The following is a 25,950-nucleotide window of genomic DNA, read 5'->3' as shown; positions in this document are numbered from 1 at the left end:
TTTTTAGCCTCATTCCAAATCCTCATCTCTCTCCAGCACCTCCTGGCTAACCATGTAAGACCGCTTTCACCCAGGACTCCTCTGACTTTAATCAGGACGTTGACAATGTGCTGCAATAAGCCTCTCAAACATCTCCTCTTAGAATAAGCATAAAGAATTAACTTTTTATTATGGAAAATATCAAATACAAGGGTTGAGAGAAGAGTATAATGAATCATCCACTTCAACAATGATCAATAGTTTACCATTTGTGCTTTATCCATCCCACATCATCTTTTTTTGGCTTGAGTTACTTATTTAAAAGCAAATCTAAGTCATTGTATTATCTCTCTTACAAACACTTCAGTAATTATCCCTAACAGATAAGAACTTTAAAAAAAGTATCATTGTCACGCCTAGCAAAATTCGCAAAAATTCCTTACTGTCATCAATATTTAAATAGCAGGCCCATCATTTTTTGAGTAAATAAAATTGCCCTTTTGAGAGAGCAATTAGGCAGTGGATTTCAAGATTTAAAATGCCTATATGGCATTTTGACTTTGTGTTCCATCATGTAGAAGTTTATCTTAGCATATACTACATCTACTGAACTATGTATGCAGAGAGCATGGTTTATGATAGTTCGAAATGGAAAGCAACCTAAATGTTGATTAAAGGGGTTGATTGGGGCATTTATACTAGGTGATTAAAATAAGATGGTAGCTCTATGTGGTTTGATATGAAAAGCTACCTAAGACATTATTGAGTTAAAAAACAATAGCAGGAAGAATATACAGGAAACTTCTGGGGAAGACCTGGAGGGAGAGGGTAAGAATTAGATAGGAGGAGAATTCCACTTTTCACCTGATACCTTACTGTGCATTTTGAATTCTTTTTACTATGATGATGTATTACTTTTATAGATAAAAATAGTTAATAAAAAGAGTATTCTTATCACAAATTTGAAGAACTCTGATTTTGTTTCTGATGGTTTCTTATGTAAATACCATCACAGAAATTACTAGTGTACTTGTATAGCTAGCTCTCCTTTTCTTCCTTAATGAGGAAGATGACATTCCTCTGCCTCCTGCAGTTAGGCAGGGCCACGTGACTAGTCCTAGCCACTGTAGTATGCATGCAAATAATGTATGTCACTTCCAGGCTGGGGTATTTGAGAATTGATATGCCACCTCTGTGTTCTCTTGTTCCCTGCCATGATCACTCTAGGGGCTTCTTGTTGAGATAGCAATGTTCCCAAAGAGAGGGACCCAAGGTCCCTGAGGCACTCCATGGAGGACCCCCAACGTTCAGACTTTGCATAAATATGAAGAAAGATTTTGTTGTGTTAAGCTATTAGATTTCAGAGTTTGTTACCTCAGCTTTGTTGATCTTGTCCCGACTGAATTGGTAATGAGAATAGAACCACTGGAGGCACAGAAGAAACAGACTTCCACAGACCTTGGTGACATTGTGTGGAGTGATTATAAACCTTTCCTGCTAGCTAATGTTGGCATAATAATGTATTTGAACTGCAAGAAAGGTAAGTACAATTCCTAGGTGCAGAATTCATATCCACCATTTGGCCATGGTGGTGACTTCACTGAGAACATTTGCACAACCAGGAAGACTGTTCTCAGACTTTTAACTTAACACTTAAGTCCAATGATGTATTTCCAGTCTAACTTCTCCAAGCCTCCTTGGCTCAAGATAGACGGGAGCCATCACAGCTAAGCCCTGCCTATCATCCTTGATGTCCCATGGAATAATGTCAGCAGGTGAACTTTAAAAGCATCAGGTGCTCTGAGGGCCTGAGTCTCTTCCTTTTCCATTGCTCTAGGGTGACTGCGTATGAAGTTGGGAGCTGTAGTGACAACAACCAGAGAGCCAGAAAAGAAATCTCACTGCTTTGCTTTGTCTTGGTTCCAATCAACTAAAAATGAATGAGTGTCTTCACTAGATAACTGCTAGTTGGAAGATGGAGCAGAGTTCTGAGGAAGTGAGAGTAGTGACTTGGAGGGTTTGGCAGAGATGGGACAAATCCCATCAGATGCAGATCTCTGCATCTCCGAGGCCCTAAGAGAAAAAAATAGAGCAAATCTGAGCTCAAATTCTGGCTATGTAGACTTAGGCAAATTACTTAGTCTCCTAGAGTCTCAGTTTTATTTTATGGGTTGTTGAGAGGTTGAAATGAGGTAATGCATATAACAGTCCTTATAGAGTGGCTGGCAAAGGGGCAGAACTAGAAGAGCCTCCAGGTAGGGGGACTCCACGACCTACATCTATTTATAACTTTTGGAACTGAGCCAAGGCCTGGGGAGCACCAGGATGCCCACTCACTTGCAGCTGGGATGTGGACACTCCAGAAGGTCAGCTCCATAGGGTAATTCCAATACTGCATTGGCAGTTCACCATCAGTATGATGCAATAATGACTGAAACTCAGAGAGCCTGTATAATGAGCACTTACACTGGTCTAACCACTTTCTGTTAAGCCCTGCAAAAGTCCTGTGGGTGTGACTATTGTCATTTCCAACTTTTTATATTTATTTTTTTGATTTTAAAAAAGATTTTATTTATTTATTTTAGAGAGAGAGAGAACACAAGCAGTGGGGGGTGGCAGGGAGGGAGAGAGAGAAGCAGACTCCCTGCTGAGCAAGGATTCCAACATGGGACCTGATCCCAGGACCCTAGGATCATGACCTGAGCCAATGATAGACACTTAACCAACTGAGCCAACCAGATGCCCCTGTCATTTCCATCTTATAAATGATGAAACTGAGGCCCAAGAGGCTAAGGGATTTGCCCAAGTCCAGACAGCCCATATGTGGTAGAACTAGGATCCAAACCCAAGGAGTTTGATTTAGGGTCCAAACTGTTAATCACTATTTCCCAAAGTACTGCTCTCAGCTAACTCAGTGTGGCAATGATGACTATAGATAAATAGTGACGACCAAAAGCTGGCTAAGGAATGTTTACTTCTTAAAAGATTTATAGTAAACTTCATGTGACTCATTATTCACCCAGAATACACGTGATACCAACATTTTTAAACATGTATGCAGGGAGGAGATTTTAAGTGGGAAAATACACCTGTGTAGTTTTCAGTGTTGCAAGCAATACAAGATGTGTCAGAAAGGCAGTCCTATGCAGCATGACTCCAATTACCTGGAATTCTATTTTGTCCTGATAGTCAGCCTGGAATGGTGGATCAGATGGCAGAGAGGCTTAGGGGCTCAGCAAAGAAGTCTGGGATTTGCCTTGAGTCATTGGAGGTGATTGAAGAGGGGACAGACATAATGAGATAATGTCAGCTACTATTAATCTGGCAGTGGTGTCCAGGTAAAGGAGAAGAGAGGCTGAAGGCAGGGGGCCAATGAGAAGGCTGTTGTGGGAATGAGGGCGTGGCTAGCATTGAAGTAGAAAGAATGAAAAGAAGGGGGTGTCTGGAAATGAAAGGAAAAACCAACAAGACTTGGTGATTAATTGGATCCTGGGGTAGGGGAAGCAGGCACAGGTTTTTCAGGCACAGGAAGAGATGACTTTGTGGGAAAGAAGGTAGAATCACTGACTTTTACGTAAGATGGTAATGTTGAAGAGCAGTGGATAATAAGTGGCAAGAGATACTGGACTGGAAGGTAGGGGAAACTCAAGAGTTATGACTTAGTAGAGAAATGGGAGCTACAGTGGTGAGAATTGGAAAAGTAGTGAGAGCGGGACTGAGAACCAAGAAATGGGGAGAGGAAGTAGGAGTCCCTGAGAGGTGGGCAGAGCAGTGAGTGTCAGCATCAACAAAGAGAAAGATAGAGATCTGCCCATAGAACCTAACTAGAAGACTATTGATGACATTTGAGAGTAGTTTCAATGGAGCTGTATTAGTCCGGGTTCTCCAGGGAAATGATCAATTTTATATGTATGTGTATATAAACACATATTTATATATAAGATTTTTTATGCATATTATGCATATATTATATACATATGATCTGTTATAAGGAATTGGCTCACACAATTATGGAAACTAAGAATTTCCAATACCTGCAGGTAGCAAGCTGAAGACTCAGAAGAGCTGATATGTAAGTTCAAGTCCAAAGACCTGAGAATCAAGAGAGCTGATTGCATACATTTCAATTCAAAAGCCACCCAGCTAGAGACCCAAGCAGAGCAGATATTCAGTCTGAGTCTGAAGGCTGAAAAAGACCAATGTCCCAGCTCAGGCAAGAGAAGTTTCCTCTTGCTTAGTCTTTTTGTTCTATTTAGGTCTTCAGGTGATTGGTTGAAGCTCATCTACATTGGGGAGGGTGATCTGCTTTGCTCAGTCTACCAATTCAAATCTTAATTTCATCCAGAAACAACCTACAGACATGCCCAGAATGTGTGACCAAATGTCCCAGCAGCCCATGTCCTAGTCAAGTTGACACAAAAAATAAACCATTGCAAGTGCCATGAAGTCAGCTTTTTGGGGACTAAATAAGGAATGTGTGGTGGGGAAAGGTGGAAGGAAGACATAGCCACCTCCTTGAGAATGTTGGCAGCCAAAAGGAGAAAAATCACATGCTAAACTGAAGGGGCAGCAGGGTCAACAAAGAGTTCTTTAAATGATAGAGGAGACCTTTAGACTTGACTCTCCTTTGCTAATCCATAAGGACATTCACTTAATCTTTTTTCCCCAAAAGGTTATTGGATTGAATATACAATTTCCATTCTAACTATGTTTGCCTAAAGGTAAGTTTAAGTTAGTTTGCATTTTTGGCAGGCACGCCAACTATTGGCAGAAAAAGATGGTTGTGAAATGATCTGGGGTGAAGGAAAAATCAAATCTATGATCTAAAATGTGTTGTGAATAAAAGTGCACACTGCTTATAAAGATAATCAAAGTTAATTGTTTTATGTTATTTGTGGCTTTTTGTCATTGAAGCAGAAGGGATCCAGTTTTTTTTTTTTTGCCAGCATTTGTCGGCGTGCCTTAGCATTTACTTAAATACAAGGAAATACACCTTCAAAACTTTGGTGCCAGATGAGTCAGAAGCAGTAAAGGGACCTGCAGTTTGGTCAGCAGGACCAGGTGGCAAGTCAGCTGTGGCACAGCAACATGTCCGCCCCAGAGCGAGGGAGCAATGCTTACAACTCAGGAATCCAGACTCTGCAAAACCTTTAGGGTAAATGGTGACAAAATCGTTTTTGAGCCACAGACCATTTGCTAGAACCCAACCTCCATGTTTCACCAGTGCTGTCCCTTTTTCCCACACACCTCTGCTCTTAAATAAATTCCACATAGCCAGCTGGGCCTACACAGTCCTGGTTAGCCTTCTTCTTGGAAATGGCATTTCTCTCCTCTTGTCACCTTTTTTTTTTTTTTTTTTTTAAGATTTATTTATTTATTTGAGAGAGAGAGAGAATGTGTGAGGGTGGGAGAGGGGCAGAGGAAAAGGGAGAGAGAGTCTTAAGCAGACTCTACACTGAGTGTGGAGCCAGACACAGGGCTCCATCTCATGACCCTGAGATCATGACCTGAGCCAAAATCGAGTCAGATGCTTAACCCACTGCACCACCCAGGTGCCCCTCATCACTTAACCTCTTCAAACAGACCATGTAAATACACCTATCTAATAGTGCTTGTCTCCAGAAAGTCATGTGCATATTGTACTTGGCCAAACATGTCCATTAACTGCCATTTCTCGGTGGCTGTGCTGTTTCTTTACTTTTCTCTCTCTTTTTTTTAAGATTTTTAAATTTATTCATTCATAAGAGACACAGACAGAGAGAGAGGCAGAGACACAGGCAGAGGGAGAAACAGGCTGCATGCAGGAAGCCCAATGTGGGACTTGATTCTGGGGCTCCAGGATCACGCCCTGAGCTGAAGGCAGACACTCAACCACTGAGCCACCCAGGCGTCCCTCTTTACTCTTCTTAACAGAGGGTCTGCTCTATGTCTGGTTGAGATCCACTCATTGATTTACAATGATGCCCCACATGTATTCTCAGGGTTATCACTCTATATTTATTATTATCACATCACAAGCGTACCTCAGAGATATTGCAGGTTTGATTCCAGACCAATAAAGCTACTATCACAAAAATATGAGTTGAGTGAATTTTTTTGGTTTTTCAGTGCATATAAAGGTGTGCAATAGTGTTATGTCTAAAAAAAGAATATACATAACAAACAATTACAATATCACCGTAACAATAATAAAAACAAAAGGCACCTGGGTGGCTTAATCAGTTAAGCATCTGACTCCTGATTTTGACTCAGGTCATGATCTCAGGGTCATGAGAACAACCCTACCTTGGGCTCCATGCTGGACATGGAGCCTGCTTAAGAGTCTCTCTCTCCCTCTCCCACTGTCCCTCCCTGCACCCCTATCTCTTCCTCTGTAAAAACAAAACAGAAAAAAACACACAAAAAGCAATAATGTAATAATAATGAAAAGGTTTGAAATATTGTGAGAATTACCAAAATGTGACTCAGAGACATGAAGTGAGCAAATGCTGTTGAAAAAAATGACACTGATAGATGTGGTTGATGCAGGGTTGCCACAAACCTTCAATTTGTAAAAAATGCAGTGTCTGTGAAGCTTAATAAAGCAAAATGCAATACAAGTGCTCAATATAATGCTCTTGTTAGATTATTTGAGTATAATTAATTATTATAGTGTAAAAAATATAATTGAAGCGAAAGATTATAGTTAACTACTCTATTACATACTTCAAAGTTGCTAAGAAACTAGATCTTAAATGTTCTCACCACATGCAAAAATATGGGACACAATAGAGATGTTAACTAATGCTTTAACAGTAATCATATTGCAACATATAAATGCATCAAATTAATACATTATATATTAAACTTATACAATGTTATATATCAAATATATCTTAATACTAAAAACATATATAATCCCCCCAAAGAAAAAATAGGTATTATTATACATTACACATTTGATATGATAATAATGCTTAGTGAAATCTTTTTTAAATTATATTTTTATATAATAATAATTTAATTATATTAAAATAATCTAACAAGACCATTAATTGAGCACCTATGTGCTCAGTATTATGTTGAGACCCATGAGATTCAGAACAAATAGGACACATAATACTGGCCTTCAGGCTGACTACACACAAACTGGGGAAACAAGACCCATACAGAAGGAGCAACAGCTAACTGCCCTGTCTGGGTTGGCCACGGAAGCACATCCAGAAGACTGGGAGGCAGGAGGACGTTTCTTCCTTGCTTCAGACTCTCTGGGAAGGCCACATCCTTCCATGACTACAGTTTCTGTTGGGCCACTTTTATGCTTCTCACTTGGTCTGGTAATACTGTATGTCTCTCTTGTTCCTTCCCTTCCAGGGGTAATAACAATTTCCTGCTATTGCTAGTCCTTGGTCACCTCACTTTTCCTCCTCTGTTCTCTTAATTCTGTCCCTTCCTCTATCAGTAGCTCCTATCTTAAATTCTCTTCATCTGTAACAGTGTGAGTGGATTTTGTCTCCTGCCAGGACCCTGACTGATGCAATGAAACCTAAGAAGTTGCAGGCAAGGGGTTGATTTGCTTCTTGGTAGAGATTCTAACATGTCAACCAGAACAAATACTTGTTTCATAGAGGAGAAGATGGTTGGCCTTCCCCAGTTGGAGGGGAGGAGGAGCTTTGAAAGACACAGAGAGGAAAAAGCAAGGGCTTGAAGTGAACAAGTTGGTGTTGTGCATAGACAAGTCTTATTCGTGCAGCTAATTTTTAGACTTTAAAAAGTTAAATAAATCCTTCCTAGAGGCTTATGCTTCCTGAACTGTCACTTGTTTAAAAAGAGAGCTACATCAAAGCCCCAGCCACCAGAATTCCCCAGAACCCAAAATTTACAGCCCTGCTGGAGGACACTACAGATCCTCAATCAGGAGAAGGACTGGAGGTAAGCACGGAATCCTTTCAGCTTTAATTACATCTGACATAATATTCTTTTTCAAGCTTTGCTAATTGAAATTAAAGAGCTGCCACAGTTGGACAGGGACAAAAAAAGAATCCATTTTTCAGCCATCTCTGATTTAAGGAAACCAGGGTCAATTTCACTCCCATGGCTACTTAGTCTTCCAATGGGTGACACAAAACAAAACACAGCGTTGAAGAGGTGAAGTGTTTTTGACTATAGCAAGAGCAATGTTATTCAGGAGTTCATAGGACAAAGGATAGTTAGCCTTGTGGCCACTATCTGTTGCTAAAATGATCCAGTAAGCCAGCTCCTCTCAGTGCCCCAAATTACTGAGATATCTACTACCATGGGCTGGAGGGGCTAGAAACAATCAAAGAAGACAGAAAAATGCCTGCTAAGGATCTTTGGCTAGGTAAATCTTTCTCCAAGTAGGGAGGGCGGCAAAGGGTGGTTTTATCACCCTAGGGGCCAGTTATTAGTAAAAGGATGCTGAAGAAAAAAGAATTTCTACAATGTGCTTAAGGATGTGCCAAGTGCTTTCAGAGAAATTGTCCTATTCCATTCCTACAGCAATGTGGTGACTCAGGTCTTAGGGAACAAAGTAGACTTTGAGCTAGGGGGCTGAAGTTTGTGCATGGTTTCACCAAAAAAATCTTATGTGCTTTTAGATCTCTGTGCCTCAGTTTCCTCAGATAAAACATGAAAACAACGGCCAATCCTCATAGCTGAATGATAATCAATTTAAGCAGATGGATTTCTTTGGATGGAAAGTTCAGCCTGTGTCAGGAAATAACAATTGTTAATGTGAAAAGAAATAAAAGTAGAAGAGAATGCAAATACTCAAGTAGTGACAATACCAACCATAAGAACAATGAGTAACTGAAATTTAAGAGCTTTTACCAAATATAGTTCTTGTGTGTGTGTGAGGTGGGTGGGTGTTTGGTTAACTCACAATTATAAATTCTCTTTGGAAATGGCATAAGAAATGAAAACCAATCATGTCTCTCTGTGTAAGTGCTGCATAATCAGAGAGGGTTTCCCTCATCATACTAAGAAATAGCACCCTTGTCACTCATTTCTTTAACCCTACTTTATGTTATATATTTACTAATTTATTTTCTGTTTCCCAACTAGAATATAGGCTGTAGGAGGGAAGAGATTGTGTCTATTTTGTTGGCTGTTGACTCCTGAATACCTATAACAGTGCCTGGTACATAGAAGGTACTCAGTATTTATTGAATGAATTTAATAATGATATGATATAAAACTCAGTGTTAGATATTTTTCCAATTATTTTTGTATATATACATAAAACATATAGCATAAAATATAACAAAATAACATAAATATATAACATAAAATTTACCATCTTAATTATTTTTAATTGTACAGCTCAGTGGTATTAAGTAAATCATAATTTTGTGCTACCTACACCATCGTCCATCTCCAAAAGTCTCTTAATCTTGTGAAACTGAAACTCTATACCCATTAAACAATAATTCCTCACTCCCTCTCCCTCTACCCCTGACCTATTCTACTTTCTGTCTCTATGATTTTGACTACTGTAAATAAAAATTCATATGAGTGGAATCATACATATTTTTTTTCTTTTTTGTGACTGGCTTAGTTCACATAGCATTATGTCCTCAAGTTTCATCCATGTTATAGCATATGTCAGAATTTCCTTTCTTTTAAAGGCTGAAATGTTAAATATTTTGATTCTCACAAAAGTTTTTGAATAGAGGTACCATGAAATATCTACATATTTCATCCTATCTTCTAAAAATGTGCATTATGAAAATGGTGGTAATATATGTAAATCTCATTGCAAAACAAACTCAATGAAGAAATATTCACTTGCTTTAATATTAAATGTGGGATCAAAAGTACATGTGAATATCAACCTATGTTACAGAAGTGGACTATAGAAGATTCAGGTATAAAGCAGAAAAATTAGGTCACAAACAGTATTTTCTGCTCATAACAGTCTGAGGGGTAAGTGAAAATATTTTGTATTCTTATCATTTGATATGGTAAAGCCTGGCGTTGAGGAACCACTTTTACCTGGTGGATATCCACACTCAGATCTCTTATGTTAAAGAGTTCTCGGGCTTCCAGATCTCAGAAAATGACATTCCATTCATCCAAAGTGTCTTAAAATCCTAAAATAAGACAGATAGATTAAATAAGGTAGATTAACTATGTGTGTTTATCTCTGCTTACATCTGAGACCTTATTAAAATTATTGTAGAGGAATTTTTAAAAACATAAAAATGCACTATAGAAAGAGAATGAAAGAAGTAAGAAAGTTAAATGATTTTTGGAATTTAGAGGCAGATGACTAAATGAGATGACTCATTTAGCAAATAAAAGAGGCCACAGTCTAAAGTTAATTTAGAGGGTGATATGGATAAAGGGCTCTGGATTTAGGCACAGGTACTGGGTAAAATCAATGAGGAATAATTAACTTTCTTCCTTGTCCCTAGTCTCAATGCACAGAACACCAGCAGCAACATATCTCCTCCAGGCAGGAGATCACAAGTGCATTCTCTGGATAAACTAAATGGCCCTAGGGATTAGATTTCCCCTCTAGCATTCTCTATCTGGTAACCCTAAACTGAAGTCCATTAGTTGGCAAGCCCTGCTCCCACTCCTAAATAAATTCCCCCCTGTTTAGAACGTCACATTTCAATAGGAGAGACAGGCAAGGATTTTTTTTTTTTTTCAGGAAAACCCCTAAAGGGAATAGAGGCACAAAAATAGACAAATAGAAAGCATGAACATGAAAGAAATAGAGATAAGGTGGGGAACAGAAAAACATTTTAAAAACAAACAGCCTCTAGTTTATATCTGTAGAGAAGATGTTATTATAAAAGGGAGCATTTGCAGAATAAGAAAGTGTTCTTGGAGTTTAAAAATAAATAAAAAAATATGGTGTAGAGTTGGAATATAACATCAAGAAAATCACCCAGAAATTATAGCAAGAAGTGATGGAAAGCATGAAAGAGCAGATAAGAAACATAGGCTGTGTCTATCTAGAAGAGGTTGGCAATTAATGGTCCATGGGCCAAATATAGCCCATAGCACGTTTTTGTATGTCCTTTAATCTGAGAATGCTTTTTAAATTTGTAAAAGATTGTGTATGTGTGTGTATGTCTGTGTATCTATTATCTATCTATCTATCTATCTATCTATCTATCTATCTATCTATCTATCGAGAGAAGAATATGTGACAGAGGATATATATGGTGCCCAAAGCCTAAAATATTTACTATCTGACCCTCTACAGAAAACATTTTCTGACCCCTGATCTCGAAGGCCAACTAGAATAGAACAAGAATTCTAGAAAAAAAGAATAGATAAAACAGAAAGAGGAACTTACCGAAGAAATTATACAGGGACAGTTCTCCAAACTGAAGGACTTGAGTCTCAGTTTGGAAAGGTACGTATTCAGAACAATAAAGAAGATGAGGCCTTTACCAAAGAACATCACTGAAATTCCAGAATATCAGGGAGAAAGAGAAGATCTGGAAAGTCTCCATAGAGGATAAAAAAACTGGTCACTTACAGAGAAGTGAGAGAAAAGACTCCTCAACAGCTACACTGATGCTAGAAGAAAAAAAGTAAGGTCTTACAGATCCTGACTTTTAACCTTGAACTCTGTATCTGGCCAAGTACTAAGAATTATTAATACTAACATATTTCACACATGAACAGACATAGAAAATTTACCTTCCAAGTGCCTTTGTTAGGGGGCAGTAGTTACAGATATGTTCTCCTAAAATAAGAGAAAGCAAACCAAGAAAGGAGATGGTCGGATCCAGGAAACAAAGATCCAATGCAGGAAACTGATAAAGGGAACTTTCAGAATGTTGACTGAGGGCAGGACTAGAGATTAACTGGTCTAGAGAGAACACAAAGGGGAAAGAGAACTCTAGGAAAAAAATAAGAGTGTGGTAGGTAGCTTCTAAAATGATTTTTAATGATCTTAGACTTCTGGTGGTCATGCCCTTGCAAAACTCTTTCCTCTTAGGATGGGCTGGACCTAGTAATGTGCTTCTAATAAAAAGAATATGGTAAAAGTGAGGGGATGTTACTTCCATTATGAGAGTATAAAAAGATTCTGGCTTCCATCTTAGTCTCCATCTCTTGCTCTGATGAAAGCCAGCTGCCATGTTGTGAGCTGCCCAGTGGAGAATGTCTGGCAAGAAACTGAGGAATGGTCCTTGACAAAGCCCAGAAGGAACTGAATCCTGCTAACAACCACTTGAATGAGTTTGGAAACAGATCATCTCCTAATTGAGCTTTGAGATAGTCATCAGTCCTGGCTGACATCTTAGTTGCAACCTTTTGAGTAATCCTGAGTCAAAAGACCCAACTAATTCAAGTCTGATTCCTTTCCCACAGAAATTTGAGATAATAAATTGCTTGTGTTAAGCCACAAAGTTTTGAGGCAATTTGTTACACAACCATAGATACTAATACAAGGGAATTGAATGCAAACCTAATATGCAGCATTTGAGGGAAAAGGTCAATCAATGATAAGTAAGCAGCAAACGTTGCATATAAATGAATAGCAAATAGAAATTATCAGAAAATCCCAAAGTTGCACTTGTACTTGAATCATAGTTCAATTTAAATGTAATCATAGTTTACTACTGGGCTTAAGAGTGAACAGTATTAACATAAGCACACTGTAGTAAATATTAAATATTTAATTAAAAATAGGAGTAACATAAGGTTTAATAAGAGAACTTAATTCTTATTTATCATAATATGAAGTATCTGGTTAATTTCTTTCTTTCTTTGTTTTTCTTTTTTAGAAAGGAGGGGAGGGGCACAGAGAGAGGGAGGGAGAGAATCATAAGCAGGCTCCATGCCCAGCACAGAGCCTGACATGGGGCTTGGTATCAAGACCCTGAGATCATGACCTGAGCCAAAATCAAGAGTTGGATTCTTAATCAACTGAGTCACCCAGGTATCCCTGGTTAATTTCTAACATTGCAAGTACAAAGTAACGTTAAATACATTATCTATAAAAATGGTAACTATCAGAAGAAACAGCTAAAAAATTGAACATAATAGGACAACCACCAAAATGCTTAGGGATAATAATTGACAACCATGAATTTTCTACCCAAGTAATTATTATTCAAAAAGCAAGGTGATATAAAGATATTTCCGACATACAAAGAGTAAGAGTTTATTTATCTTAGACTCTTGCCGAAAGAACAAATAAAATTGGTTCAAGAAGATAGATTCAACTTGAAGAGAGGAAGATGCAGGAAGCAGCAGTGAGTGAGCAAAAAATAGTCAAACATGTCGGTAAACTAAATAAATACTATTTAAACAAAACAAAAACAAAAACAAAAATCAACCAACCAACCGATAAACAAAAACACCTCATTTAGCTTTTAAAAAAAGGATGGTAAAACTAAAATGCCAAGAAGTCCTAACAGGCAAGATGGGTGGAAGAAGGTAGAAAGGCAGTTAAGGCATCTTAAGATCTTTGTTTTGATCAGGAAGAGGATAAAGATAATAATTATTTTTTCTTTATTTTTTTCTTCCTCTGTTTTTCTCTTTTCTTCCTTTGTATACAACCAAAGCACATAAATTCCCTCACATCTAGGTAGACCCATGTAATTGAGTGGCCTTGGAGTGCGTGAGGAACTGATTTATATATACCTCTTGAAAGCCTGGCCCCTAAAATACCCCACAGTGTCTTCCACACTCTTTTTTTTTTTTTTTTTTTTGTCAGCAGAGTGCAGAGTATCCAGGCCTGAGGATTCCCAAGGAATCTCAGGGGACATGGAGCCACCAGGTTGAAGAACAGGTATCTCAGAATCAGAACCTGGAGGAGAGATGCCCTATTACAAAAATCTGCATGAACTTTCCATTAGGCAGAAACAGTTGTACTGTTAAGCTGCTAGGATATTTTATAGTTTAGCTTGCCCTATTTTGACTAATTCAGAAGTTAGTACCTTCAAGTGAGCTGCTGCCCTGATAAAAAACTAAAGCATGTGGCAATGGCTTAGTGGTCAGGCAGTGAGTGGCAAGGATGCTGTTAACAATGACTAGAAAGATGAAACTCATGGTGTGTAGTGGTAAAACATGATAAAAACTGTCACTTGTGGCAACTTAGTAGTCATAAGTTCTCCTAAACCAGTAGCTCTAGAGGAAGAGTCTAGAAGACAGACTATTTGTAATGTGTTTTGATTTTTATTGGTTGCCTTTGCTAAGCTATTATTATAAAAAGGAGATGAACCCAGGAGAGAATCAGTTGATCTCTAAAGCAAAAATCAATGGGATAAAAAGAGTCCAGACATTTGCAAAGTCAAAGAGTTGAAAAAGCTCCACAGCTTCTAGATCCCAAACAGGAGAGAATACATGACAAAGGCCTGGTGAAACCTCTCAGTGCAACACAGATTGTGGCAAAGACCAGATTGAAGGTCTAATCTTCCCATTGGAGGTTCCAGATGGCCTTAAGCCAGTTGCCATTAAATTGAGAAAGATTGGCATAAGGACAAAAAAGAAAAAAAAAAAAAAAGAGGCAGGGTTGAAAATCATCTCTAGGAAAATCATCTCTAATGTTGATTGTAATTATTGGCTCATGCAAGTGACTGGGAAGCAAACAGACTAGAAAGCCTTTATTAGTTTTTAAAAGAATTTTACTGTTAAAGAAACCATGAGCCTAGATTAAAGAAGTCTTTATCTGCTTGAGACATAAAACACCCTTAGGTTTCCCAGCATAAGCAGAAAGCAGTGCCCTATAGACCAAGAGATTTCTTCCCATAAGGGTGTTTTATGCCAACCCATAAGATTCTAGCATTTGGGGCAGCCCAGGTGGCTCAGAGGTTTAGCGTCGACTTTGGCCCAGGGTGTGATCCTGGGGACCTGGGATTGAGTCTTACGTTGGGCTTGCTGCATGGAGCCTGCTTCTCCCTCTGTCTGTGTCTCTGCCTCTCTCTCTCTATGTGTCTCTCATGAATCAATCAATCAATCAATCAATCAATCAAATCTTTTTTAAAAAAGATTCTAGCATTTGTTAAGAATGAGCAACTGTAGCATACCTCTTTTTGTTCCTTTTCTGACAGGGAATATTTAATTACAGTTCTTGCCCCTGCTTCACTACAGTATATATAGTGCGTGACTAGAAGGTAGGGAGAGAAAATAAATTCTTTTAGTTCCTTGGTTGCCAGGCCAAGAAGAGTTACATCTGACCTGATAGAGAAATTTGTGTATGATCGAAAGATCCTGGACTTTGAACTAGAATGGTTATTGGATGGAAATTTGGGTTGTCCTCCTAGGGTAAGTATGTTCTCCAGGCAGGAAGAAGAAAAGAATTGATATTTGCTGTCCAGAGAATAGACTGTGAAAGAGACTGCTAGTGCTTATAAATATCCAGTTCTCTCCTTCCTGGACATTACTCTGCAATCCTTGCATCTAGATGAAACCATGTGATTGAGTTCTGGCCAACAGAACATAGGTAGAGGCAGTGGTAAATGTTTAACAACGGGCTCTCCATAAAACAGTATGTCCATAGGTACTTGAGTTTATTATAAATTTGCTGATATAAAGAATGTATAGCATATTATTTACCACTAATAATATAACAATTACATTATGCATAAAAATTATGCAATACTCTATTGTAATTTCCATACAGCCAAATGATTCTCTCAACGCTTTTGTTGATTTTTACTGAACCCTTGTATTGTAGCCAACCTATGGTTACAATTGATGAATGAATACACTTCCAACATGAATATTCGTTGATATTTTCTTTCACATTATTGAGTAAGTGAAATAATGAAGACATATGTCAGAATTGTTCATCAGTAATGTGGGTAACTTCTTGGCTGAGTCAGTTAATGGTTATCAAATACTAGAAGAATATTTCCTTGATATTTTGTGCTGTTCACAATGTAATGACTACAGATACAGCATGCTTTTAATTAATCTGGATTTTTAATACTTTCTTTATAACTTCTAAAAGTCTCTAGATAATCAACAAAATAGTATAAACCCTGATTTATAGTGTTTGCCAATTTCTATGATATAAATATCCCTACTATTGTCTATTTCAAACACCCAACATGATGGCATTGAACATGGAGTCAGGAAGAGATTAACCATTCTATAGTATTCTATAGCATTTCCCACTTAGAGATACAAAGGACATAAATAATCTCAAGCATAAATGATAGTAAAATGTAATAAGAAGTTTAATTTTTATTTGTTTATATAATTTCATTTTTAATAATGTGTTTAATAAACAACTTGCAAAATGCCAAAAAATTTAATAGGTAGCTCTTGAGAACTGTCATGAGCTGGCTCCAGCACACCACAGGGATGAGGTATGCCACTTACACACCAGACTTCTGAAATGTGCAGCATAACCTTTATATACCCTCTCTTCACTCATTGGCCAACTCAATGCAGAGGACCCAGTGAAGGACTCCAAGAATGCCTTAGGGGACAGCAGAACCTGGATCTTTGAGTCACTAAGGATATGCCTAAAAGTGTCTTCCTACTAAAAATATCTACCTTAAACATTATGTGAGCAAAATATAAGTGCTTGTTGTGTCAAGTGTCTGAAATTTGAGATTGTTTGTTATAACAAAACCTACTGCTAGAAAATCTTAAACATTAAAAATAAAATGAGTGATTTATATAATTATATAGTATTAAAAATAACTCAGATATAAAGGTCAATATGAGGAATAATAGCAATGTTATAATAACAGATTCAATGTCAAACCATCTTCAACATCATATCTAAAATGATTAATATTGCCTGCTCATCTTTGTTTTCATCCACTGGTGAGCTCTGTTCTCTCCCTGTATATAAAGCCTATATAAGGCTTTAAAGGTATCTCAAAAGCAATGTTTCTTTTTTTTTTTAAAGATTCATTTATTTATTCATGAGACACACACAGAGAGAGAGAGAGAGAGAGAGAGAGAGAGAGGCAGAGACACAGGCAGAGGGAGAAGCAGGCTCTTCGCAGGAGCCCAATGTGGGACTCGATCCCAGGTCCTGGGATCATGACCTGAGCCGAAGGCAGCTGCTCAACTGCTGAGCCACCCAGGTGTCCCAAAAGCAATGTTACTGATGTCAGAGCTTCACTTATAGTTTACCAATTTATTTGACAAATATTTGGGGTCAAAGACCAGAATCTCATGGTTGTAGGTAAATTATTGCTATTTGTCAGAAAGCTTTAAAAAAACATCCTTCAGCTTTAACATAATACTTGAAAGATACTGTTTTAACTGTTAAGGCCACTAGATATTAAGGTCTGCATCTGTGTACAGAATCTTATCTGAACTAATTATCCCTAAAGCTAGAATCTGTGGTCTTTTCTCAGGGAATATTCTGACAACACTTAAACTAAGCACAAGGAATCAGTGGGAAACACACTCAAAAGATACTTAAACAGAAATTAAGAAATGTCCAACAATAAATCAAAGGAGTCTACCAGAAAACATAAATGCCTTGAAACACTATTTTCTCCCAGGCTGAAATGTTCTTTAAAAAATTTTAATGTAAATATCTAACCCCCAGGTTGAAGAGTTCTTTAAAATTTCAAATATAAACATCTGACTTGAAGTGTAAAACAATTCAGAAAGCACAGTAGGTAACAGTTTTGAAGGAAACACATTTCTACAGATGTCTTATCCCCACACCCGATGTTCACTAGGGACCTACCATGTGTGACTTAGGCGCCAAGCAGAAGCCATAGTGGTGAATAAGCTTTCGTGGAGGAAGTGGCATGGAATTGCTATATAAGAGTGGGGAAAAGGTCATCCTAAGCTTAACAAATGGCTTGAACAGAGTACACGGCATATTTGAAAAATGAGTAATGTACTAGGGGGTCAAATTGTATGAATGGCATACTAAGGATTTTGGACTAAACTTTGTATACAAGGAGGGAATCACTGTGGGGTTTTTGCTTGTGTTAGAAAGATAGTGCCCTGGCACTTTAAAGAACTAAAGGACAGATGGAGGATTGTAGGCCGACGACAACTGGGAGAATTTTGCACTAGTCTAGGTGAGAGACAGGGCTCTGACACAGGACTGTGGGAATGGAACAGAAGAGGCAAAAAAAAAAAAAAAAAAGAGGCAGCCATGAAGCTTGGGGGAAATACACCACAGGACTTGCTGACTGACTGAGAGTGCATGTGTTGGGGGCCATGAGGACAGAGCTGCACTCTCATGTCTGGAGTCTGTGGGGGACTGGTCAATGGGGGCAATTTTACTCAAGATGGCAAAGGTGAGGTGTGGAGACATGCACTCAGTTTTGGAGACACTGAGCTGGAGAGGTCATTGGGAAGATCCAGATGGAAACAGGACACTCAGGGAAATAGGAAATAGGATACAGGACAGCACGGGTGGCTCAACAGTTTAGCTCCATGTTCAGCCTAGGGTGTGGTCCTGGAGACCTGAGATCGAGTCCCACATTGGGCTCCCTGCATGGCGCCTGCTTCTCCCTTTGCCTGTGTCTCTGCCTCTCTCTCTCTCTCTCTCTCTCATGAATAAATAAAAAAAAAAAAAAAGGAAATAGGATACTTAACTTTCCATTTTGAGGATAAGTCAATTTTAATACACATTTTGTTGAGTCTCTGCCAAGAGAAGAACCTGGGTCTTAGCCACATCAAGTACATGGTTCAGGAAGTTCCCTAATAAAAGCAGCCTTTGGTTTCACTGGAACCTTACCCAAAGAGGGGACTTAGTAGGAGAATTAAATGGATTCAAATCTGCCAGATTAGCTAAGACTTTTTAAAATTGTACCACTCCATGGTAATGTAAGATTGAATAAATAGATGTACTCATGTAGTACTGTTGGAAGTAAACTGGAATAACTCTTTGGAAAGTAACTTGGAAATCTATATTGAGAGCCTTAAAAATGATTATACTCTTTTTTTTAAGGTTTTTATTTATTTATTCATGAGAGACACAGAGAGAGAGAGAGGCCAAGACACAGGCAGAGGGGAAGCAGGCTCCATGCAGGGAGCCCGATGCAGGACTCGAACCCGGGAATCCGGGATCACATCCTGAACCAAAGGCAGACACTCAACTGCTCAGCCCTCCAGGCATCCCTGATTATACTCTTTAAATCAGTAATTCCTCAGGCTATTCCAAAGGAAATAGTCAGTTATTTATTTATTTATTTATTTATTTATTTATTTATTTATTTTCCCTAATTAAAAAAAAGCTTTCTGTGCAAAGATGTTCATCACAATAGTGTTTGTGTGATTAGTTTGAGAATTAGCTTAGATACTCAGCTAGAATGTAATGGTTCAGTAAATTATGACAAATATGTTAGATGGAATATTAAACAGCCATTAAAAATGTTTGAAAGAAGTTTGTTACTTATGTGATAATATTAAATGAGAAAAAATGATATTTGGTATCATCACAACTGTAAAAATAAAACCAAAAGCCCATGAGTAGAAAATCAACAATGTCTAGAAGAAAATACCATAATTTTAATAGTGGCTGTTTTCAGGCACTAGAAACTGGTTTTCCCTTATTTGATCCATTCTTTTGCATTTCCCAAATTTTCTATCATAAGCATTTAATGACTATTTAATCAGGAAAATAAGCTCGAACCAGCAAATACAGAATGAAGACCAATAAGGACTTTGAAATTGAAAAGCCTCAGAGAGGGCTCAGAGACAGTACTCTAGCACTTTGTCCTGAATCTGTAGAGACATTGAGGGGAGTAGGGTCTCTGAACAAATGCCCAGATGCTAAGACACCCCTGGAGTTATTTCTTCCACTGGTATTTTCTCCTATTCACTGACTGCTTTGGGAAAGGTTAGGCCACCTAGCAAGAGACTTTCTGGACATCTTTCCTCAGGGCTACTAACTGCTCCCCAGAACTCACAGTTTCTGGGAAGTGGGTCTTTTCTCCCCATCTAGCAGCAGCTTCTCAGACTCAGGGAGCTGAGAGAAGGTGGAGGAAGGTGGCAGGAAGTATGCGATTGCTCTGAGACACACCACAAGCCCATAAAGTCTGAAAGGTTAAGCAAAGACTGAGGCATGAAGAGTGAAAATTCTCTATTCAACAATAATTTCCCTCCTCTCTCAACTCTTCTTAAAATGGAAAGAAAGGGTGCAAGATGACATTAGGCCCTTTAAAATATGCAAAATTAGGAGCTGGTGCAGACCTCATTAACACCCGCCTCCAACATCATTAAGATGTTTCCAAGAAAATTAATTGAGAGACTCATTAAAAATAAATTAAGAAAAATGTGTTGCAGAGCGCCTGCACTCAGCTCATAAATCACAGCTCAGAGCTCCGGCCCGCTGCTCCGGCAATTAACTCCAACCTATTTGTTTTATCCTGACTGTGAAAATTAGAAAGCAGACGTGGAGATTAGATTAGGGACGTCTGTCAAGCGGAACTTGAAGTGAATATTTTAGGATACAAAATGGAAACCAGGAAAACAAAGAAAGCAGAGATTTCATTCTGAGGAGCTTGTCTTTGAAAAGTGACAGGCAGATGAAGGGTGTTGGAGGGAGAGCGTAGGGAAGGAATACATAGGCTGGGGAGGCAGGAAGGGCGGGGGCGACAAAATAAGAGACATTTGAACTGTTCCGGCCAGGAATAGCACAATGCATTTGCATTAGAAATATAAACAGATCTACATCTCCGTGAAGATGGCATCGAGACATAAAATAGATGTTTCTGATGATACTTGCATGTATCATATTTTAATGTTTAGACATACAGCCGTTTGGCCTAATCACTCAAAAACAGTTATTGGTTTCCTGCAGTATGTTATGTATCAGTGATGACTACCTGTTCCTTTATGTGATGTGAAATATGTCAATCCCTTCTGTGTATCTCTTAACAACACAACCAACAGTGACTGAGTAGCAGGCACTCTGCTGGCCTCATTCACCTGTGTGATCCCCTGGAACCTGAGTATCTCCAAAAAGGAGAATCATTTTATAAGATGTGGACACTGAGACTCAAAGGAAATGGATGGGAGTTGCTTGGCCAGTTGCATAGGAGTTGCTTGGCCAGTAAATGGCAGAGTTGGGATTGCAATCCTGATGTTTTGATCTAAGAACACTGCAGCTCTCAGTGACACAGCTTCTATTAATTCAAAAGTATATATTGGGTCACTGTGTTTTTCAGACCCCAAACTAGAAAGCCTTTTTGTTCTTCTCTTCCATTCTCCTTTATATTCTACTTCTGCAAATATATATTGCAGACCCACAATGTGTCATGCACAGTACCAGGTCTGGAAGGATATAATGGTGGCCTTGTTGAGTTTAGAAGGATAGGCACTGGATAAATCCCGGTAAATGTGTGAGCTGTTGTAAAGGACATGATCAGAACACTATGCAAAAGGAGGCAGAGACTGTGTCCATCATTCGGGTCATTTATTAAATGCTTACTATATACCAGCAGTGAGGACACAGACATTGGACTACTGGCTCTCCTGCTTACTAGTTAGCAAGACCTTGGGTAAATTACTTAACCTCTCACTTTCCACATCTGTAGTATGGGGATAATACTAGTACTTACCTCAGAGGTATTTGGAGGATGAAAGGAGAAAATCCATTAGAAGCCTTTAGCAAAGTGCTTGTTCAGAGTAAGCAGTGAGTAAATGTCAGCCATTATTATTTAGAGGTGACATTTAAGGTGGCTCTTAAAGGAGGAGTAGGAATTTAATCAAAACTTCATTTCTGGGGACAGATGCAGCCTGAGGGGTAGTATTTAAAGTTATTTGGATCTTTCAAATAGAAGAGGTAGTGAGTCATCTTGAGTGGATAATGAGATGCAGGCCAGCCTACAATGACACACAGCCTCCCTGAGCCAAGGGTCTGGCTACCTGGGCTATGAGTGGGAGTGGCATGCAGCAAGGCAAGGAACAGGTAGCACTTAACTTCCTTTCCTCCAGAGCATCTCAGAGGCACTAGGGGAAAACCCCATGTACAAAGGAGAAGCATTCAGGTTGAGGAGGTGTATCACATCACAGGATTTTCACATCTCCTTCTTACCTTGCCTAGGATATAGTTATGGATCCTTTTGTAGCCTTTGAAAATTCAGTGGTAGTGAAGTGGATTGTAGTCTTTTTTTCACTTTGTTTTAACCTAATTTTCAAAAGACTGGGTGGAAGTCTTAACTACAGATCTGTTGGCCTATACTTATTTTTAGGACTGTAAAAACCCAGAAGATGCCCATATCCAAGCTGAAACTCAGCTGGATATTCCCATTTGGCCCTAACAGTTGTTTGCTATTGGTGGTCCTTATAACTAGTCAGTGATTGGGCTTTAAGGAGTTATTCAGTATTTTGAATATCACTCTTACTAATAAGGCTGAACCAAGGCAAAGTTTGAAATATTTGAAGTTTGAGAATAAAATACTTCCTCATTAGTAAGTCACTAGCCCAAATCATAAGTAGGGGCCAACAGACCTGTAGTTAAGGACCTGTAAGCAGGACCTGATGAATATCCTGGACAGAAAAGGAAAGAGTAAACCTACAAAAAACATGCCAAGAGAGGGCTTCCAGATGGCCAGAAGGCAGTAGGAAAACCATTAGAGAGAGGATGGGGTTACAGAAGTTACCTCTTAAAGCTTCAAAGCTTATTTTGGAAGGCATATAATATACGAAGAAAAACATACTGGAAAATTTTTAGCTAATATTCTAAATTTCCTTTAAAAAAGTTTCTATCTCTACCTTAAAGCTTAGAAATCTGTTGAAGGGGAAATACCTGGGAAGGGTAACATTGTAGTTCTTACCAGACAGGATGAATTTCATACCCTTCCAGATGACAGACTTTGACAGTGGAAAGGAAATAAGTGCACATGGCTCTGACAGCAGAGGATGGGGTGCTGAAGTCTCCAAAGCTGTGAAAATAAAGCCAATAATTTGCCAAGGGCTGGGCTGCTGATGGCAACATGTGGAAAGGATCATCTTCAACTCTCTCCTCCACTTGGCCCCATAACCAAAGAGGTGCCACTTTCTGTGGCTTCTATGTCCTTCATATCTTGTACATCCATCTCTTGCCCCCATCCTCTTCTGAAAAAGGTTGGTTCTGTCTTGCCTGGGCTCTTACAGAGGTCTCCTACTGAGTCTCCTCTCCTCACTGCACTGACAGACTTGTCCTACAGCATAGGTGTAATCACATTACTCCTCTGCCCCAAGCCTTTGATATCTACAGGATAAAGTTCAAGTTTCTCAATTTGGCCAACTTGAATGTGGCTGCAAATGATCTTTTCCCATGTAATTCTCACCAATTCCTCCTTTCTAATTACATATTTTTGACTCTTGCCCAACCAGATTGCTCACTACTGCCCAAGCACACACTGTATATTTCCCATGCCTTTACCCCTCCATCACTTCAGACATACCTACCTCAATTTATCTCTGCCTAGCAAATTTTAACCTCTTCTTCAAAGCCCACTCCAAATGCTCATTTCAATAAAGCTTTATGACTGCCTACTTCCTCCCTCAGAGAGAAGTAATTTGCTTTTAGAGTTTGCACAGTGCCTGCCAATACTTATTGAATGACTGAATAAACTTTCTCACAGCAATTATCACAATGTCTGTTACACCTCAGTTGGTTGCAATACGTGTGCTTGTCTGTCACCTCACTAGATTCCAAGCTCCCAAAAGATATGAACCATGCCTTATTTGTGTCTCCCACAGAACCTGTACCTTGCACATAGCAAAGGCTCCTTAAATTTTGTTACACTTTACATATAATGAAATTTGAGTGCTTTGACACATTATATCATGTGTTCTGGGTTACTTGTGTAAATAAGCACATAGTTCTGCTTTTGATAATGGGGAATTAATGGCACTTGTAGATTAATTTTCTCGTGACTCACAGGGGCAGAGCTTAAGGCCATTTCCCCAATTTCTGGTTCAGTGCTCTTTGATCTATCATACTTTATCCACATATCAGCACTCCTCAGAGAACTAGAGCACTTCACAGTTGTTACTTCTGTAACTACCTAGAAGAAGGTGGCCTGCTGGAGAAGAAATGTTCCAGCAGGATAAACCATGCACCCTTCAGCATGCATCAAATGATGCACAGATGATAAATCAGTGCTGATGATGCACAAAACACCTTGTTTTCACTTACCATCTGTGATCAAGCTTACCACCGTGGGTCAACTTTCATCTCAGGACAGTGGGGAATTTTAGAAGTTGATAGCCCCTCACAAAATCCTAGAAACTCTTATTTAGACATAATCCTCTTTGCATAGCCCATAAATAATAGGTGAATAGTCATATTTCAAGAAATAAGGCTGGATTACAGATGAACAAATCACCACACTTGTTCTTATACCTGAAGATACATGTGCATATGTGAATGTGCATATACACACTCACACACCAGGAGTAGAAGTCTTCAGGAGCCAAAGTGTCTCTGTGCTACCAATAACAACTCTCTGAGATGCCCCACCCAATTTCTTCCCATCAGTGCTGTATTTCTGCAGAACAGGGGCATCCCCAGCAGGAGACTACACCCTATGCTATGAATCCTTCCTCTCTGACAAACTACATATTTTTATGCTTTATTATCCAACTGGGCAGGTGCAGGCTTTGTGAGCACTGTCTGAATATTCCTCTGGGAATACTTTGGTTACAAGATTATTCTGGGCTATGGCTATCTTTTGATACCTCTTAGGTATTATCTAGTGTTTCCTGCAACAATAATTAGAGCAATTAGCATGGCCAGTGGCTTTGGACTGATTTATTCTCTTAAGCTTATATGCAGGTAAGAAAGATTTAACTGTTCTGGTTCTGTCAAGGTCCAAATGATGCCTAGGTTTCCACTGCTTAGTCAAGCATTTCTGGGGTTAATTTTCATTAAAATGACCCTGACACTAATGACAAGTGACTGCTTCTGCCCCCATTTGCAATTTTATAATAATGTCCTTTTGTTTGCTTCTCACTAAAGGATACAGAGACATTGCCGAAAGCCTCCATTTGTCCCCATTACATATCATTCTTAATTTTAATTTCAGAATTGTTTCTTTAAAAGAACCTTATCTCTCTTTTAGAGTACAAAATATTTGAGGACAGAAACTGTTTTTTAAATAACTAGTACAATATGCAGTTGAAATGACAAAACAAACAAGCAAACAAATAGCTCTATATTTGAACTAACCATATTCTAAGAATTCATAAAGAAACATTCAGGTTTGAATCTTGCTACAACATATCATGAGAGACCTTTTGTGAGTTCCTGAACTCTCTGATCTACATCAGCAAAAATAGGGGTATAAGGCTCACCTCAAAAGGCTTTAGTGAAGATGAGATGAAAAAAATTTTTGTGAAAGCATCAAGCAGTGATCAGATGTTGGATGCACCCGAGCATATTAACGTATTACCAGTGGCCAAGCTAATCAAAAAATCCACCTTAAATGCCCATGAAAATCTAAGTAAAACAAGAAAAATTTAATATATTTCTTTTATGTCCCCTATCTCGGTTTTATTTGTATTAAAAAGAAAAAATCCTTAAAAATTTAGTGTTTTTCAGAATTATAAAGACTACTTAGCCTAACTTTCTCATTTTCTGGGCAAAGAAATTGAGATCCGGAAAATTTAACTTCAAAGGTATATGATTAGTAATTAGCATAGACTGATTTTTCTTATGTCCTGCACACATGATAGTTTGCACTGTTGTTCTGAAAGATGTATTAAAGAACTGATCCTTCCTCTTGACTCTAGAGTGAGGATGACTGATGACAGCAATTCAGCTTGAATAAGTTAAATATATATACAAAACTTTTTGTTATGCTTTCAATGATTAAAGAAACATATTCTAGAAAATTTGGAAGAAGGCTGTAGCAACAAAAGTTAAAATTACATACAGTCCTATCACTCAGTGACAAATATTTTTAACATTTTAATTGTTTAATTAATTTGGAACTGTTCTATATATTTTTTATACTTGAGTTTTGTTTTCATTTGACATTATTCTACAGACATTACCCCTACATCATTAAATGGTCTTTGAAAAAATAATTTCAAAGAGTTGAATAACATTCCTCCATGTGGATTTATCAT

The 25,950-nt window shown here is 38.4% G+C and overlaps 1 long non-coding RNA gene across 2 annotated transcripts in view; it reads right to left on the bottom strand.

Moving 5' to 3' along the window:
- LOC140628261 (uncharacterized) overlaps positions 1 to 25,950 on the bottom strand; it is a 125,794-nt gene that overhangs the window by 29,816 nt on the left and 70,028 nt on the right. Inside the window, exons 5-7 of one of the 2 annotated variants that reach the window (XR_012026574.1) lie at positions 22,668 to 22,775; positions 9,973 to 10,070; positions 76 to 2,052 (exon numbers count right to left, since the gene is read on the bottom strand). This is a non-coding gene — a long non-coding RNA (uncharacterized lncRNA). Of the gene's footprint in view, positions 1 to 75; positions 2,053 to 9,972; positions 10,071 to 22,667; positions 22,776 to 25,950 lie in introns of those variants that run through there. The other variant, XR_012026572.1, reaches the window with a different exon arrangement.

Source organism: Canis lupus, chromosome 3 (assembly GCF_048164855.1).
Source record: "Canis lupus baileyi chromosome 3, mCanLup2.hap1, whole genome shotgun sequence".
Lineage (NCBI taxonomy): Eukaryota > Metazoa > Chordata > Mammalia > Carnivora > Canidae > Canis > Canis lupus.
The sequence above is the reverse complement of the archived record's forward strand: the minus strand, read 5'-3'. Positions and strand labels throughout refer to the sequence as shown.